Below are 19971 nucleotides of genomic sequence, written 5' to 3' on the forward strand. Positions count from 1 at the left end.
CAGTCCACGAGTGATCAACAAACAAGATAACTCTTAATCTAAAAATGATTAATACCATGAACTTCTATACAAGTAAAAAGCCTTTGTAAGTATGTGTGCTGATCAGCAATTAAAATGGGATGAACATGTCTGAGTACTTGTAAAAAGAATCAACTGACAAGGGAACCTCCCCATCGCAACCCCCTCAGATTTAGTTATAAGTTGCACAGTGGATAGGCCTTGAAAAACTGAACACAGATCAATTAAGAAAACAGGAATAAGTTGTGTGGAACTATGAAAAAGAAGCAAAATATAGAAACTGAGTAGTCCATATGAGAGATATGTAACATTAAGGAGTGTGTGACCTCAGGCGAGCCGTGGCCCAGTGGTTAAGGCGGCATGGTAGCTCAGTGAGTTCGGTCAGAGGGTTAGAAGCCCTCTGTAATAAAAAAAAACTTGAGTTATCGATCAACAACGAACTTAAACGGGTGTCTTACGACGTCCGCCCTGAGCAGATGCAACGAACGATATCGAATAAAATGAGATAAAAAATGTTTTTTTAATTAAAAAAAGTGTGTTAACGTGAGCAGCTGTGGATGCATAAGTCCTTGGTTCAAGTCTGCCCTCAAGCGAAGAATTTTAATTTTTTATTTTCAGACAATTATTATCTGTCCGTCCGTTATGTTTTCATCACTTTTTTGGGAGTGATTATCACATCCACAAGAAATCTTAAATCGGGCAAGGTAGAAAAATCTATCTACCCATTAGACAACATATTCCTGTCATGTGACGCACATGCCATCACCAGTGTCGTATAGAATATATCAGACGTGTTTTCCTGTGGAGAAATCAGTTGACCTATGACGTTGCGATCAAATGTTTCCGGTTCCCATTGGAGATGCACGTCCTTTCGTCTACTAATCGCACGGTTTTGCGGTGCGGTCGCAAAACACAGACACTAAACTTATTACAGTGAACAGAGACGTCAATGAACGAACGGACAGATCATAACTTTGCAAAAATAAATGAATTAAAGATGTCACTCGAGGGAAGACTTGAACCAAGGACCTCTTGTTCTGCAGCTGCTCACGCTAACCATGGGACCACGGCGTTCCTGAGCTCACACTGTCCTTATTGTTGCCTGTATTACGCATGGGCTACTCAGTTTGTATATATATATTTTTTCCCCACACAACTTCTTCCTGTTTTCTCGATTGATCTGTGTTCCGTTTTTCAAGGCCTATCCACTGTGCCAACTTATAACTAAATCTGAGTGGGGTGCGATGGGGAGGTTAGCTTGTAAGCATGTCACGCTCTACGAATATTAGACACAGTGTGTCATAGCTCCTACCTAACATCATCTTTAGGACACATGTATGCATAATCAGCAGTTACAGTATAATGCCCTGGGTTGCAAATACTCAGAAGATGTGTAACATGTGTTCAAACTGCAAAAATGGTCAAAAGTCATAAAAGAGGTCATTGGATGGAGCTCTTTACAAATTAAGGTAATTCGACATTCTAAGCTAACGCAGCTTCCAAGCTACAATTTTTATACAGAAAAGCCATGAACAATTGTTAGCAAACATCTCTATACATTATCACCAGCCAGTGGTTGCTTGTACCTGGATAGAGAGAATAAAGTTTTTTGTACGTTTTATTAAGGAGTCGAGGTGCACAATAAACTTCCCAAAGGTAGTAAAAGTAAAGGAACGGTGTAAATTTAAAACATGTCTTCAGATGAATATACGAAAAAGTAGTCTTGACTCACAAGGGGAGGCAACGACGTTCGGATCACGGCTTTACGCCAGACTTCGTATACTTTTAATAGAAATGCCGTGGTGCCTGGTGCAAGTCTTTCGAGTTGACGCCACTTCGGCGACTTACGTGTCGAAGGGGATGAAATAATGATGATGATAAGGACAACACAACACCCAGTCCCCGAGCGGAGAAAATCTCCGACCCAGCCGGGAATCGAACCCGGGCCGTAAGGTATGACATTCCCTCGCGTTGACCACTTTTTTTTTCGTTGGGTTTGCTCGTTGCGGACGTCACATGACATCCGTTAAAGTTAGTTTGTTGATCCTTCCACTCAGGGTGTTTTTTTTTTTTTTTTTTTTTTTTTTAAATACAGAGGCCAACCAGCTCCCTGAAAGAACACGCTGAGGTACCGTGCCAGCGACCACTCAGCTACCAGGGGCGGACTATACTTTTAATAGTCCGTTAAGACAACATAATGTGCAAGTAGTAAAGCGTACTACGTAGGCGATTTCGAGAAAATCCCAAGATAAGTTTTACACGACAATAATGTACCGGTACGTTGCGACACTAGAAAAGAGCTGGTAAGCGTTGAAGCTCCGTAATTGGTGGATAGCAGGATCGAGTCCAGCTCATCCTTTTTTAATTTATATTTTTTTCAACACTAGTCAGATAATTTCGTATATATTACATTTGAAAGGCAATATGATGAAAAGATACGTGTATCTGCATAAGCCGATGTGGCCGAGCGGTTCTACATGCTTCAGTCCGGAACCGCGCGACCGCTACGGTCGCAGGTTCGAATCCTGCCTCGGGCATGGATGTGTATGATGATGTCCTTAGGATAGTTAAGTTTAAGTAGTTCTAAGTTCTAGGGGACTGATGACCTCAGATGTTAAGTCCCATAATGCTCAGAGCCATTTGAACCATTTTTTTGCGTAATCTTTTCTTGAATTTTCAGTGTTATTTGGCCGTTTACTAACTTTTATTATTACAACAAATATTATGCGGCTGTTATTTCTATAGGCAAATTAAAAACTTAATCAAGCGCCTTCGAACTTGTTCATATTTGATTAAGAACGAACGAGAAATTGCTTCTCGTGAAGAAGCTATTAAAGTACTTCGCCAATTTTCGGCGCAATATTTACGAAAATGTTGTGTTACGCATGGTTTGTATCCAAATAATCGGAAGAAAGAATTTTTTCAAAATGTCAACGGGTTTTGTTTTTCTTTAGAAGCTCTGGAGAGTTCCTTAGGGATACGGGCAAATTGGATTCATTCGATGTAATACAAGTAGATGCTGACGATTAATCGTACATCACCCTCATATTGTGGCGTACTGTAACTCATCGTATTTTTTAATAAAGTTATTTACACCTCTATTTATCGATGTTTGGCTTGGGCTTTGCAGGCCTGTCCCACGTCCTTGAAACCTGTGTATGGAGATCGAAGCGTCGAGGTACGAAACAGTTCTCGGCACCTTACCCGATTTCATGTGTAAGGGATAACGGAAATCACGACAGGCAAACATTTTCAGGAAAGCTTAATGCGTTTAGTAGTTTACATGTCGATAATTATAAATATAATAGTTGTTGTGGTAATAAAAATTAGCTAGCAACCAAATAAGATCGGAAATTTAATTATATTACCTTTTAAATGTAATATACATGAAATAATATGGTCGGCTTGAAAAAATAGAAATGAAAAAATATGAGCATGATTCGCTCCACGTACACGGAGCTTGAACCACATGACCGCCGCCAGCTCTTGATCAGGGTCGCAACGTGACTGTTCATCACTGACGCGTAAAACTTCTCGTGCAATTATTACGAAATCGTCTAAGTAGTGCGCCTAAAAATTTTGATAAAGCACAGTATATACAGTTCCGTACAGTAAATGGGACAACTCCAGTAATAAATATGGACTTTGAACAGAAGTCTGTAGCTAAGGTAGAATTTTCAAAAATTTTAGGTGTGGCCATTGATGAGAGGTTAAACTGGAAGCAACACATTGATGGCCTGCTGAAACGTCTGAGTTCAGCTATGTTTGCTATTAGGGTTATTGCAAATTTTGGTGATAAGAATCTCAGTAAATTAGCTTACTATGCCTACTTTTATTCACTGCTTTGGTATGGCATCATATTCTGGGGTAATTCATCGCTGAGTAGAAAAGTATTCATTGCTCAAAAACATGTAATCAGAATAATTGCTGGCGCCCACCCACGGTCATCCTGCAGACATCTATTTAAGGATCTAGGGATCCTCACAGTATATATATTCACTTATGAAATTTGTTGTTAATAATCCTACCCAGTTCAAAAGTAATAGCAGTGTGCATAGCTATAACACCAGGAGAAAGGGTGATCTTCACTATGCAGGGTTAAATCTGACTTTGGCACAGAAAGGGGTAAATTATGCTGCCACAAAAGTCTTTGGTCACCTACCAAACAGCATCAAAAGCCTGACAGATGGCCAACTAACATTTAAAAATAAATTAAAAGAATTTCTAGATGACAACTCCTTCTACTCATTGGCTGAATTTTTAGATATAAATTAGGGGGGGAAAAAAAGAAAAACAACTTAAACATTAGTGTCATGCAATATTTTGTGTAATGTAATATCTTGTACAGACATCTTTTATTAACCTGACACGTTCCACATCATTACGAAGTGTCGTATTCAAGATCTATGGGACAAGTATTAATCTAATCTAATCTAAACATCTGCACATTATGAGCTCCTAATGGTGTACTAAAAGCGTGCAAAGTTAGAACTAAATATTTGCTTCGAAAGTCGTGACTTTCCATTATCGATAAAAATTAATACAAATGAATCAGCTTGTTAACTAATGAAGAACTTCTCAAAGATGATGTGTATTTATTTACAAGCAACACAATATATGTGTAGTTTGTAAATTATTCCATGTAATCTAAAACCATAGGTGTAGTCTTAGTTCATTAGTTTTGTGTGACTCAGGTGCTTTCTGTTCCTCTAATCTTATCTTCTGTAATTCAGCGATAAATAGTGTCCTCATATGAATTTCTTGGTAATATATATATAATTTTTTTCATTATTCTTGAGTATCTCAGCTATTGTATAACGATAACACCCATACAAAGAAATTTGTCTTCTGATAAATGAACAAATAAATGAAATGCAAGAGACGCCTTGTTCTCATTTGAAGCGCTGATTATGCGGAAAATTTAAATTTAAATGTTTGTTCTTGTAATTGGTGCGAGGGAGACAAGTGCAGCTTTCGTAATGATGTAGCTGCTGGCACTTGTGAACCGTGGCTTGTCGTGCGCAAGCCCACGCGCATGCGCACTGTGAGCGTGCGGCACCCATTACTCGTACTATCCATTTTGACAACGTGATGGCGGGTCCGCTGCCGCGATCGATTTGTCTACTAACAGAAGCTTGTCACGATCGAATAATACGTCCTCCAGGTAGGATCGATTTTCTTATCGTACATTATATTCTCCACCACACAGCAGTGCTACGCAAGATTGATTTCCACGTGTTAATGGCGCACGTCAACAGGTCTCGTTCCCCCTTTTCTAATTTTCACGTCACTAATCGTGATTGCGCAAGGACAAATAATTAATTGCATCAACTGATGACACTCTGACCTGTACTCAGTGGGAATGTTTACATCTACCGTGTGGATTTCCGCTTACGAAATAAGATAACTATTGACGATGCTTAACCTGCTATCATCCTAAAGCCCAACGAATGAGTTGAACAGTGTTCTTGGTTCGTGTTGACAAGGGTTTAAAAGAAAGCTGCTGATATCCTTGTGATTGCTATGTATCCGTGTGTATCGTTCGTTAAGTAAAACCTGCAATCACATGCATCTGTGAATGGGATTGATGGCGAGGAAATGCGTTGTTCATGTAATTTAATAGGCAAGAGAGTGTAGAGGTGGTTCAATTGAAATCGATGTTGATGATGGTGAAGGGACCGTGTTTGCGTTTTTGATGTTCAGAACTGCCACCAACTAGCTCGTGTAATTCAGGTATAAGTTCCAGATACGAGATCTGTACTTGATTTGTGGGGTTTTCGTCGGAATTAGTTAATAGCACCCTCAGTTAAATTAACATTCTCTCTTATTTTCGTTGGTGACCAAGTCTTTCCCGTGTGCTACCTACTCACAAGAAATGTAGTATAGACATCTGAGCCTAATCCTATCACCAATTGGTGATATATACACGTTTTGATTATTGCCCGCTTTCTTAAGTTGTGCGAAAAGCTAAATTTCAGCTTGTGGGCTACGCCTTTAACGGAGTTTTTCGGAAATAAATAACATGGCAACCAGAAGCTAAGTCACCTGCAGTGGATGTAAAAATTACTAAAATGCATAGGAAATTCGGATTTAGTATACAAATCACTGTGCTAATAACACGCAATGCAAATTTTAGACTCGTACTATTTATTTTTCACGTGAAGTAGTAGTAAAACAAGCCGTCGTCCACTTCTTCCTCTCAAGTATTGGGATACTGATCATTTCCCCATAGATCGTACCCATGAATAAATTGTCAACATGAACCCACTATTTTTGTGAACTCGTGAGAGATGTTCTTATATAAAGACATATTGACGTTGAAATCTGTGTGGACATTTAATATTGTGTAGGTTAGCAACATATAGCGAAGGTTTTTTCCGTGGATCATTTACGAAATATCGGACATGTCATTTTGACTGATAAAAGTAGTGAAAAAGGCACTGAAAACTAAAATCAAAATATAAATTGACAGTTTTGGTACATTTTACATAACAGTATGTGACATGTCAAATGTTTTATAAAGACATCCAATATGTTTGGACACGTTTTTCAATTATATGGGGAAGTAGGGAACTTGGGTTGCATTGGACAAGGATGGAACAAGTAATAGAAGGTGCCCTTTTCAGTAGAACTTGCCAATCATTAACTTTACTGACCAATGAAATCCACCTTAATTCTAGAAACACCTTAATTTCATCATGCACTATAATCATAAAGAATTACTGTACTGAACGCGAAAAAATGGTTCCATTATACTGTCAAATATATCTGCATGACGAAACCTTCAGTTACCAATAGGACAATCCGCTGTGTTCAAATAGTAAGTTATTCTGTAATTTACGTTCACTTTCACAGACAGTGACCTAGATTGCTACTTTGTTCTTCTTCATACGTAGGACTCAGAGCGTCGACTTGCTGCATATGCAGTTGCATCTGAAACAGAGATTATCAACAATTTCACTAGTGATATTTGTTTATGTGATGGTGGTGGTTGGGATGTTTAAGGGGGACTAAACAGCTAAGGTCATCAGTCCCCCATCAGACATATTTACTTAATATTTTTAACTCTCCCCTGTAAAATACCTATCTACCCCCAATACCTTGATGTACGCTGGCAGCGCGTTGTAAAGTATGTCACATATTTACTCACTCTTCACAGACGGACCCACGGCTGTGTATATTGCAGCCACAACTCAGTTTATAGATTTCCAGATCTCTTTGTATTTTTATATGTAATGCTAGGTACTGTATGTACTTGTAATTTTTCCGGTAGCGGACTGCAGCGTTTCTTGTCGAGCTCTGTGGCAAGATTTAAATAGACCTTTTCTGTACGGATCGAATCCACACAGGATTAACGAAGGAGGTCGGTGTTCCGGGCAGCCTGGATGTTGTATTCCACATCTCACTAGGTGAACACTGGGCTGGCACCCAAATCGCGCCCTTGTTGGATGATCCACAAACATTTAGAATTCTTTCTCTCCCTTTCACAAGAACGCCACCACACGCAGACAATTGGAGTACACACATTACGTCCTGTAGGGTAATGGTGTGGTTACAGGAAGGGCAGCCAGCCACCCTTTAAGTGAACTATGTTAAGTCCGTAACCAACCATGCCGACCCTGAACCGATGCCGGGCAAAGGCAGGGAAAAAAAGATTCAAATCGGAAAACATTGGGCTTATCTTTTGCTGTTTTACAGCGTTGTTCAGCCGTATATATGCTTAATATTATTGTCATTACAACGGTAAAATTGTTTTCCAAACCTAGTTTCTTTTCCCTTGGATGAAGTTTTATCTTCAGCATGTCAATAAACGCCATGTTTCCCAAATGAATCTTTCAGTCTTCAGCGGCGTGCAGGCTGTTATTGAAACTTCCTGGCAGTAAAATGTGTGTTGGACCAGGACTCGAACGTACGGTCTCGCCTTTCGTGGGCAATATTCTTAGAGACTGAGCTATCCCAAGCACGATTCACGACTCGTCTTCACAGCTTCTGTTCTGACAGTACGTGCGCAGACTGATTTGTCTACGCAAGACATCGTACAGTACGCCACGAAATGAAACTGATTGGGAGACTGCTAAAACGGAACAAGTTATGTTTTCTATTATTGCTTCAACGAAATGCTGATGTCAGACTCCATCTGAGGATGTCAGGCTCCATCTGAACTGTTGCACTACGGACTAGCATGGAACCACCAGAGTTCTTTTCGTGCTAGTGCTGTTGCATTGTATTCTCAGCGAGACTGGATGTCTTCCATCAGGGCCAAACATGTTAAGCTTCATTTCACCGCCAAGAAGGACCCATTCCCAGAAGCCTGCATTACGCAATTAGTATATGTGACAGTTGCCAGCCGCAAATATAGTTGAGTTTTAGTTTTTATTTTTACTAGTTTACGCTACCTTTTTAGTCATCCGCGCTTGATTCGCTCTTGATGTGCACGCATCCATACCTGAAACCATTATTAGTCTTTCGAGTAATTTAGCAGCTACTTACAGATCACTGATTTTGGACTCGTTTTTGACGGACTGCAGAATACGCCACCTACCTCACTCAGAGACTGTGGCCATACAAACTTGTTGTATTATTTAGTGTTTCTGTTGCTGAAGAGCGCTATTACGTCACACACACTTGAATGTCGTCACCTGACAATCCGCGATGCTATTCCAATGGATTAGCATTTGCTCCGTTTTACGTGTATCCGATTCATTGCGGCCCATTTCGTGGCGCGCTGTATCAGCTCTTCCGTGGACAGTAGTAGTCTGAGCATTGATTTCCATTAATTACTCAAGTAACTGGTGTGGCAGTAATATTCCAAATCAGGACAGACAAGCGTAGTGTAAGCAGTCTCTTCAGTAGATTTGTTGTACCCTTGTAAGTGTTTATCAACAAAACAGAGTTTTTCTTTCGCCTTCCTCACACGTTCTGCGTGTTGGTTCCGATTTACGTTGTTTGCAGTTTTAATCCCAGCTCTTTAGTTAAGTCGACAATCATAAAATTTGATTGAATGGTTAACCGCAGTTTAGTGTTTATATATATATATATATATATATATATATATATATATATAATACTCATGTGGAAGACGACACTCTTTATTGTTTCGGGTCAATTTATTGTAGCATCTAAGTTTAGTGTGTACTCGTGTTGACTTTATTTTTAAATATCTAAGTGTCAAAGCAAATTCGATACTCATAAGAGGCGTTGCTGTAAAATGGGTCCATCTTAATCGAGAGTAACTTCAGAGTGAGGTACTGGAGGAAGAAAGGCTTTGAGGCGGATCGTGGGTCGAGCTTGCAAGCTCAGTCGGCAGAGCGCTTGTCAGCGAAAGCCAAAGGTCCTGAGACTGAGTGTCAGTCCGGCACACAGTTTAAGTCCAGGAAGTTTCCGAGAGCTACTTCGCTAAAATCTCGACTCTAAGACTGGTTTCATCGTCTTGCTCTTTAAACTAAGCTTGGCTTTGTTGTCATCAAGACATAGGAAATTCTTTCGAGTAGAAAACTTGTAAATGAGTCGAAGTTCCACAGTTTGAAATGTGCGTTGAGTGTTACGGCGCGACCTACTGCGCTGATTCTGCGTGATGCGTGGGCTCGGGTCACAACGGCTCTGGCCCACGAAACGATTACGACAAATATAAACAAAACACAACTTTCTACTTTTGAATTACACTCTGTGAACGTCATACGCGGTTATTGCAATACAGTGAGTCGTCGTGTGAACATCAGCATTCGAGGTTGTAACCTGTGGAGGGATAGAGAACTGGACATAATATACGACGGAAGTCACAACCAGAGTTGAAGTACATTCCAACAGTGGCGTTAATAAAATATTTGTCATCTTACCGCGCTGTCACGTAGAACGGATAATATTACGCGAAAATAGTCCTGTCATCATTCTAGATTTATTCAAAGATGGAAAAAAGAACAAGGAAGAACACGGTAAAGGTGGCATTTTTCCACTATGGCTGCATTTAATTAGACCTAAGTAAATGCCGATACAGCCAAAGTGGAACAATGTCTCCTTCGTGGATGTGGTACTACTATAAAGAAGATTATGCAATGCTGAAATAATTTACGTATTATGGCTGTGATTACGTTATCCACATAACTAGGAAACTGCCGTGGCGGTATAACTAGAATTTGGGGTGTCCATGGATAATCGTATTTACAAATTGTGTGTTGTAATAAAGTTTTGTGCCGTACACTGGCACAATTTCCTATTAACCGTACCACTTAACACGCGTAGAATTTGTAATGGATGGCTATCGGAGTGACAGCGGCTAGGATTAAGAATTTTACTACTACTCCCGACATATTTCCGCGGAAACACAACGTGTATGAAGTGAATCAATCCATTACCAGACAATATACATTGTATTGTCCATTCGTATAACGCCTGGTAAAAACCCTTCTATTTAAACCACACTGCAGAAAACGTCATTTTAAATAGCCAGTCTTGTGGAAAAGGATTTGCGAAAAGAGAATACATTCATTCGCGCAATCGTGTCAACACAATTACGCAGCACCCATATAAATAACGGAACGTAATTTTCATTACCGGTACTGTACTTCTAAAAACATTTAGCCTACGTAGCTGACGGCTGACTACCATGCAGAGAGTTTTCCTCAGTGGAACGACTGGAAGGGGGTGCACTCAGCCTCGTGAGGCCAGCTGACGGTTACAAGGTCGGAGCGTTGTGCTGACTACATGACCCTCCATATCTCACTCAGGGACGCCATTGGAGAAGCATAACAAGATGGTCGATTGGGCCCGATTTCCCCGTCTAGGCCCAGAAAGCCGAACTTAATGTTATTACTTCTAAAATCTGATTGTCATCTGTAATGGTGGAATGTTACTGTCTCATTTAAATGTTCAGTAAGCTACACAGTGTACTGTAGCATGAAATATGTACTTTTAAAATGAATTTGTGAACAAAATTCTCTATCACACAAAACTGAAATAGTGTGCACTTTTCTAACAGGTACTGATTTAGGCAATAACAAATTGTTTGTTGTCCTAGGTAAAGTAATTTACATGGTAACCTTTCTATGAATGAAGCGAATGGGAAATCCATAATGCAGAATTAATTCTTATCCTGGAAATAACACAGTCAATGCATCACCAGATAACATTTCGGTACACACTCTAAGCATAGCAATTATGAGCGTACCTTCACTCGTAGGCCTACACATTTGTCTCCGTCTACTTTAACCTGCTCCTCAGACCGATGAGCTACCAAAAATGCCCACTGCAGAATTCTGTTCAAACCAGGTCTTAAGGTGTTGCCCTGCCCCACGCCCTCCCGTGTGCTGTGATTTTGGTGCTGGATTTTGTATCTTGGTTTGAGTTTGAACCAATTCAGCCAGATATGTCTTATCACAACTGTAAGTCGTACCATGTATTTATTAAATTCCTTCAGTAACCACTCCGTAAAAAATCTGTTTGTTTAATATAAATGGTGCATCCTGTTTAAAAATGGTAATACACATCAGCCTTTATTTGACTCAGCATTTCGTGCTTTTGCCCTGAGATTCTGAGTTTTTCATGAGGCAAATTCCAATCCAAGCTGAAACTAAAGTATCAGTTCAAAGTAGTGTATATTTTTGAATATGGGGAAAATTATTATGTGTAAAACCATTAAACTATTATTTGCAAGCAGAAAACACAATTTTAATAATACTTTGTTCTCTTATGTTGCAGGCTCTGCATGTACATGATGACACTTTGCAATTTAGGAGTTCCTAACCCCCACATCCTCTCTGTAAAATTATGGGCCTATAGATGTCACGCAGCTATGAGAACTTAAGAGGTGAGCTATTTATGCAAGAAATACGTAAGTTTATTTAATCTACAGTCAGGATATTTACATATACAAGTATATGAAAACTGCCTATATATAAGTAGAATGAGTTGTTGGATTGTTAGATAGATTTTTATCTTCATTTCCTTTTCTTCCATTGTCTTTATCATCATCATCTACTCTTCTTCTTTGTTTTAAAGGTTTGTCAAAGGGTATGGCTCCTCAGTTACATCAGGAATAAAGCAGTTTCACCATATGGCCTGTAATTTTTGAGATATTTGTGCGGAGAAAATAGTTTTATATGGAACTGCCAAAAATTGCACTTTTTTGTTATCAGATTATTGAATTACAAAAAAAGAAGTTGATGACTTTAATTAAGAATGTCATATGAGGAATAGCTTCAAATGGAAGGTTTCAGCAAGTTTCCTATTTGTTGTTTCAAGGGAATTGTCAGATCTTGTTTCAAGTCACTGTTTATAAAGTCTGTGTCATGCCCTTCAACTCCCAAGAAAGCATAAGGTGCATCACTTGGTACCTTTCCTGTCCAGTGGTGGTCAGTGTAGTAACTAGATTAAAATTTAAAAATAAGTTAAAATTAATAAAATTCCATGAGATCATCTAAGCCAAAGGTAAATCATAATGAGATGATTCACTATCTAATTCACTGAAAATTTGTAAGAACATTTAAAAACAAAAAATAAACACACAAAAATTAAGTAATACCAAAAATATTTTCACAGAATTACCCATGCATAAATGGTTTTCTGTCAAGTGTTTACTGAGTCAACCATCTGCTGTTCCCCAACTTGGTCATCCATCTTCCAGAATGGCGGCTCCAGTCAGAGTGTATGATCATGGTTTGCGTCCAGGCTCTTCTCTCTGGGCTTGAGGTTTTCCCTCTTCTGCCTCTTTTTCAGGCCCCTCTATGTATACCCCCTTGGTGTGTGCCCCACCCATGCCTTTGGCTTGATCTGGTACAGGGCCCGAAGGACTGAGGCCCTCCGCCGCCGCTTGCTTTCAATCCTTGCCGCGTTTCAAGGCTCTGACGTGGTCTATACCGATGGTTCTATGGGTGCTGGTCATGTTGGTTATGCTCTTACTCTGTGGGATCATTATGAACAACGATCATTGCCAGCTGGCTGCAGTGTTTCCACTACCGAGCTGGTCGCCATCTCTTGTGCCCAGAGCATATTCGCTCCTGCTCAGGCGAGTGCTTCATTATCTGCAGTGATTCCCTGAGCAGTTTACTGAGTTATCGACCAGTGTTTTTCCTCGCTCTCATCTGGTGATGGCTATCCAGGAGTCCATCCATACTCGTGCCGATTGTGGCCGCTCCGTCGTTTTTCTGTGGACCCCAGGTCATGTCGGCATCCCGGGTAATGAACGTGTTGACACGCTAGCCTAACAGGCTGTCAGTGCATCGGCCCTTGAGACCAGCCTTTTGGAATGCGATCTTCAGTCAGTTTTGTGGCAGAAGGTCCTTGGTACCTGGGATGATGGATGGCGCACCCTGCCTACACTCAACAAACTTCAGGCCCTCAAGGAGACTGCAGTGTATGGCGCTGCTCCTTGCGGGTCTCTCACAAAGACTCTGTTGTACTCTGCCAGCTGCGCATTGGCCACACCTGGATGATGCACGGGTTTTTATTGCACTGCAAGGACCCACCTCTCTGTCGTTGTGTTTTGGCTTTGACGGTGGTTCACATTTTGTTGGATTGCCCGCTTTTAACTCCACTCAGACAGACATTTCGCTGACTGATACGTTTCCTGCACTTTTATCAGATGACGTTGCAATGGCAGACTTAGTTTTGAGTTTTATTTGTGCAGGGGGTTTTTCTCACTTAATCTAAGTGTGTGTCCTTTTTTGTGTTGAGTCTGGCCTTTATCCTACAATTTTAGATTGTAGTTTTTAGTGTGTCACTTGATGGTTGGCTTTTCCTTTTTGTTTTCATGGTCGGCCAACCACTGTCACACTCTGTGAGATTATAATTCCTTATGTCTGGTCTTTGTCTGTGTCTTTCTTGTCCTGTGTCATCCATTTTCATCTCTGCCGTTTGTTTCTATTCTTTATTGGTGTTTAAAGTTTGTGGGAAATGGGACCGATGGCCCTTGTAGTCTGGTCTCTTCAATCACACAAACAAACCAACCAATTATTCATTTGTTGTCCAGGCTACTGTCCAAGGATTCCATTAGAAGAAGAATCAGGCTACATTTCATCCCTTTGATGCCTATTTTGATAACAAAGAGTGTCAGAGTATTGATATTCATATGGTCAGCAACTGTTCTGTCATAATACCATTGCTGTCCATGCCTTTCAAATGAAGTTGATAGCATATTTAAAGACAAATACTGAAAACATTAAGAACATTTACAGCTTTAGTGATGATTCACCTGCCCAATATAAGAATATCAAAAGTTTCATCAATTTATGCCTGCATGAAAAGGATTTTGGCATCAGTGCCAAATGGAATATTTTTTGGAACAAGCCATGGTAAATTGCCTTGTGATGGCATTGGTGGAACAGCAAAAGGATTTGCAGCCTGTGCTAGTGTGCAGAGGGCCTTAGATAATCAAATATTGACTCCATATGATTTATTCAAATTCTGTGATGATAGTACTCCAGACATAAAGCTTTATCCATACCAAAAGAAGAAATTGAAAAAAATCCACCCAGATCAAGAAAAAATGGGTAATACGGAGTGCCATGCTGGATCCCAACGGCCTCGTATCACTAGCAGTCAAGATGACAGGCATCTTATCCGCATGGCTGTAATGGATTTTGCAGCCATGTCTCGATCCCCGAGTCAACAGATGGGGAAGTTTGCAAGACAACAACTATCTGCATGGACAGTTCGGCGACGTTTGCAGCAGCATGGACTATCAGCTCGGAGACCACAGCTGTGGTTACCCTTGATGCTGCATCACAGACAGGAGAGCCTGCGATGGTGTAGTCAACGACATACCTGGGTGCACGAATGGCAAAACGTCATTTTTTCGGATGAATCCAGGATCTGTTTACAGCATCATGATGGTCACATCCGTGTTTGGCGACATCGCGGTGAACGCACATTGGAAGCGTGTATTCATCATCACCGTACTTCTGTAAAATATCTGGGAGTATGCGTATGGAACAATTTGAAGTGGAATGATCATTTAAAATTAATTGTTGGTAAGGCGGGTGCCAGGTTGAGATTCATTGGGAGTGTCCTTAGGAAATGTAGTCTATCAACAAAGGAGGTGGCTTACAAAACACTCGTTCGACGTATACTTGAGTATTGCTCATCAGTGTGGTGTCGGTACCAGGTCTGGTTTACAGAGGAGATAGAGAAGATCCAAAGAAGAGAGGCGCGTTTCATCACAGGGTTATTTGGTACGCATGATAGTGTTATGGTAATGTTTAGCAAACTCAAGAGAGGCGCTCTGCATTGCGGTGTAGCTTGCTGTCCAGGTTTTCCAGATCATTCATTTCTGGATGAGGTATCGAATATATTGCTTCCCCCTACTTATGCCTCCTGAGCTCCCGAGGAGATCACAAATGTAAAATTAGATAGATTCGAGCATGCATGGAGGCTTTCCGGCAGTCAGTCTTCCTACAAACCATACGTGACTGGAACAGGAAAGGGAGGTAATTACAGTGGCACGTAAAGTGCCTTCCGCCACACTCTGTAGGGTGGCTTGCAGAGTATAAATGTAGTTGTAGACTTACTGGCATATCACCCAGCATGACGGTATGGTGTGCCATTGGTTACATGTCTCGGTCACCTCTTGTTTGCGTTGACAGCACTTTGAACAGTGGACGTTACATTTCAGAAGTGTTACGACCCGTGGCTCTACCCTTCATTCGATCCCTGCAAAACCATACATTTCAGCAAGATAATGCACGACTGCACGTTGCAGGTCCTGTACGGGCCTTTCTGGATACAGAAAATGTTCAACTGCTGCCCTAGCCAACACATTCTCCAGACCTCTTGAAAACGTCTGGTGGCCGAGCAACTGGCTCGTCACAATATGCCAGTCAGTACTCTTTATGAACTGTGGTATCGTGTTGAAGCTGCATGGGCAGCTGTACTTATACACACCATCCAAGCTCTGTTTGACTCAATGCCCAGGCGTACCAAGGCCATTATTACGGCCAGAGGTGGTTGTCTTGGGTACTGATTTCTCAGGATCTATGCACCCAAATTGCGTGAAAATGTAATCAGTGTTAGTATAATACATTTGTCCAATGAATAACTTTTTATCATCCGCATTTCTTCTTGGTGTAGCAATTTTAATGGCCAGTAGTGTAGTTCAGAAGGTATGATGTCATAAACACAGAGATACATGAAGAATTTTTGTACCACATATGAAATTTTAATACATTTAATCTGTACTACTAAGACACTCGTACAGTCTAGCCAGCGTATGGAAATCTCTGGCAGCACCTTTGACAGCTTTCAACTGTTAAGTGCAAATGGCTGTAGGTGAAAATGATAGCTGTGTGTAGAGTCATGAAGAAGCTTTGCCATAGACACATTTACAAAATTGTGTTTTAGACTTTCAAGTCAGCTGTGCCCAGTATATAACAGTTGTCTGGGATCACATTTCTCAATTTGGATACTGTACGTACACATTTGTAAATGTTTTGTTCCACTATTTCATTTGCCCTTTTCTTTAAAAAGGGAAATGGGTAGGGTAAAGTTCGATATAGTGGGAATTTGTGAAGTTTGGTGTCAGAATAAATTTAATAATGAGTAAAAAATAGGAACGTGGATAAGCTAGTACAAACAGCATAGTGAATGCATTATTGTAGCCAAGATTGACACGAAGCCCACACCGACCACAGTAGTACAAGTTTATATGCCAACAAGCTCTGCAGATGAGGAGGAGATTGAGGAAACTTATGATGAGATAAAAAAAAGTGTTCTTATAGTTATGGGAGCCAAAAATTTAATAGTCATGGAGGACTAGGATTCGATAGTAGGGAAAGGAAGAAGGAAATGTAGTAGGTGAACATGGACTGGGGGAAAGGAATGTAAGTGGAAGCCACCTGGTAGAATCTTGCACAGAACATAATTTAATGATAGCTAAAACTTTGTTTAAGAATCGTGATAAAAGGTTGTGTACGTGGAAGTGGCCTGGAGACACTGTAAGGTTTCACATAGATCATATAATGGTAAGACAGAGGTTTAGGAACCAGGTTTTGAATTGTAAGACATTTCCAGGGACAGGCATGAACTCTGACACTATTTATTGGTTATGAACTGCAGATTAAAACTGAAGAAACTGCAAAAAAGTCAGAATTTAAGGAGACAGGTCCTGGATAAACTGACAGAACCAGAGGTTGTAGAGAGTTTCAGGGAGAGCATTAGGGAACAATTGACCAGAACAGGAGAAACAAATATAGAAGAAGAATGGGTAGCTATGAGAGATGAAATAGTGAAGACAGCAGAGGATCAAGTAGGTAAAAAGATGAGGGCTAGTAGAAATCTTTGGTTAATGCAAGAGATATTGAATTTAATCGAAGCAAGGAGAAAATATAAGAATGCAATAAATGGAGCAGGCAAAAGGGGTTACAAACGTCTAAAAAAATGACATTGTCAGGAAGTATGAAATGGTTAAGCAGGAATGGCTAGAGGACAAATGTAAGGATGTAGCTGCATATATCACTAGGGTGAGATAGATACTGCCTACAGGAAAATTTGAGAGACCTTCATAGGAAAGAGACCCACCTGTATGAATATCAAGAGCTCAGATGGAAAACCATTACTAAGCAAAGAATAGAAAGCATAAAGGTAGAAGGAATATATAGAGGGTCTATACAAGGGAGATGCAATTGAGGGCTATATTACGGAAATGGAAGAGGACATAGAGGAAGATGAGAAGGGAGATACGATACTGCGTGAAGAATTTGACAAAGCACTGAAAGACGTAAGTCGAAACAAGGCCCCGGGAGTAGACAACATTCCATTAGAACTACTGATAGCCTTGGGAGAGCAACCATCACAAAACTCTACCATCTGGTGAGCAAGATGTATGAGACAGGTGAAATATCCTCGGACTCCAAGAAGCATATAATAATCCCAGTTCCAAAGAAAGCAAGTTCTGGCAGGTGTGAAAATTACCGAACTATCAGTTTAATAATTCAAGACTACAAAATACTAACACGAATTCTTTACAGACAAATGGAAAAACCAGTAGAAGCCGACCTTGGCGAAGATCACTTTGGATTCTGTAGGACTGTTGGAACATGTGAGGCGATACTGACCCTACGACTTATCTTAGAAAATCGATTAAGGAAATGCAAACCTACATTTTTAGCATTTGCAGACTTAGAGAAAGCTTTTGACAATGTTGGCTGGAATACTCTCCTTCAAATTCTGAAGCTGGCAGGGGTCAAATACAGGGAGCGAAAGGCTATTTACAGTTTGTACAGAAACCAGATGACAGTTAAGAGTCGAGGGACATGAAAGGGAAGCAGTGTCTGGCAAGGGAGCGAGAAAGGGCTGTAGCCTCTCCCCGATGCTATTCAATCTGTATATTGAGCAAGCAGTAAAGGAAACAAAAGAAAATTGGGAGTAGGAATTAAAGTCCAGGAAGAAGAAATAAAAACTTTGAGGTTGGACAATGGCATTGCAATTTTGACAGAAACCGCAAAGGACTTGGAAAAGCAGTTGAATGGAATGGACAGTATCTTGAAAAGAGGATATAAGATGAACATCAACAAAAGCAGAATGAGGATAGTGGAATTTAGTCGAATTAAGTCGGGTGATGTTGAGTGAATTAGAGTAGGAAATGATGCACTTAAAGTAGTGAATGAGTTTTGCTATTTGGGAACCAAAATAAGTGATTATGGTTGAAGTAGGGAGGATATAATATGCAGACTGGCAATGGCAAGAAAAACATGTCTGAAGAACGGAAATTTGTTAACATTAAGTATAGATTTAAGTGTCAAGAATTCCTTTCTGAAAGCATTTGTATGCAGTGTAGCCATCTATGGAAGTGAAATATAGACCATAAATAGTTTAGACAAGAAGAGGACAGAAGCTTTTGAAAAGTGGTGCTACAGAAGAATGCTGAAGATTAGATGGGTAGATCACATAACTAATGAGGAGGTACTGAATAGAAATGGGGAGAAGAGAAATTTGTGGTACACCCTGACCAGATGAAGGGATTGGTTGGTAGGACACATTCTGAGACATAAAGGGATCACCAATTTAGTACTGGAGGAAAGCGTGTGGGGTAAAAATTGTAGAGGGAGACCAAGAGTTGAATACAAGAATCAGGTTCAGAGGAATGTAGGTTGCAGTAGTTACACGGGGATGAAGAGGCTTGCACAAGATGCAGTAGCATGGAGAGCTGCATCAAACCAGTCTTTGGACTGAAGACCACCACAACACAAAAACTACTACTACTACTACTACTACTACTACTACTACTAACACAATTTTCTGTTTTCATTTATTATAGAAAATTGACAAAATGAATACCTGGACAATGTCAGGTTTCTCAGCAAGTTATGCATATTTTAACTCTTCATGGTATTATGTACAGTAGAATTCGGTAACAGGGTTGTGACAGTCCTTTGTGTATTGATACAGCTCCGTTTGCCTATTACTACAACTTCTCTGCTTGCAGCTTCAGGTTCCCTTACATTCCAGGCCCAGCATATCTCAATAATGTGAATTGTCATTATTTCATGTCATTGTGTCCTTGTTGATTTCATTTCATATATAGAAGTCATTCCAGTTGTCTGCATTGTAGACATATTGCCAGCAGTGCCCTTTGAGATAGTCTATAGCTCTACCTTAATTCCCCACACAAAATTAAATTGCTGTCTTTCTTAAGGATTGAGCAGCACAGCATGAAGTGGCCGAGGAAAATCCTATATTCTGGACTAGAGTATATGTAGACGACTATAATTAAAATGTTTTTCTTGAAAATTCGAACACTCTTGAAAACATCTCATGAATTACACGCCTCCAACATTCCTTTATCTCACGAGTCCTCTCACATGTAATATCAACATCATAACTGTTGAAAGAGCAAGTCTTTGCAATCTTAGAATTTATGCCAGCTAACTATTTTCTCCTTGTGTATTGGATTCATTATACATTTTAGGACTTGGTTTATGAACAGATTTACACCACACTGTGACTATTTGTATGATGCCCTTATGA

At 40.2% G+C, this 19971-nt stretch overlaps 1 protein-coding gene across 8 annotated transcripts in view; it reads left to right on the forward strand.

Moving 5' to 3' along the window:
• Positions 1–19971, forward strand: part of LOC126297666 (uncharacterized) — a 275101-nt gene that overhangs the window by 159908 nt on the left and 95222 nt on the right. For 7 of the 8 annotated variants that reach the window (XM_049988760.1, XM_049988761.1, XM_049988759.1 and 4 more), the window contains one exon: positions 11713–11821. The gene's annotated coding sequence lies outside the window, so the exon portion shown is untranslated. Of the gene's footprint in view, positions 1–5032; positions 5183–11712; positions 11822–19971 lie in introns of those variants that run through there. The other variant, XM_049988762.1, reaches the window with a different exon arrangement.

The sequence above is a fragment of the Schistocerca gregaria genome, chromosome X (assembly GCF_023897955.1).
Source record: "Schistocerca gregaria isolate iqSchGreg1 chromosome X, iqSchGreg1.2, whole genome shotgun sequence".
NCBI lineage: Eukaryota > Metazoa > Arthropoda > Insecta > Orthoptera > Acrididae > Schistocerca > Schistocerca gregaria.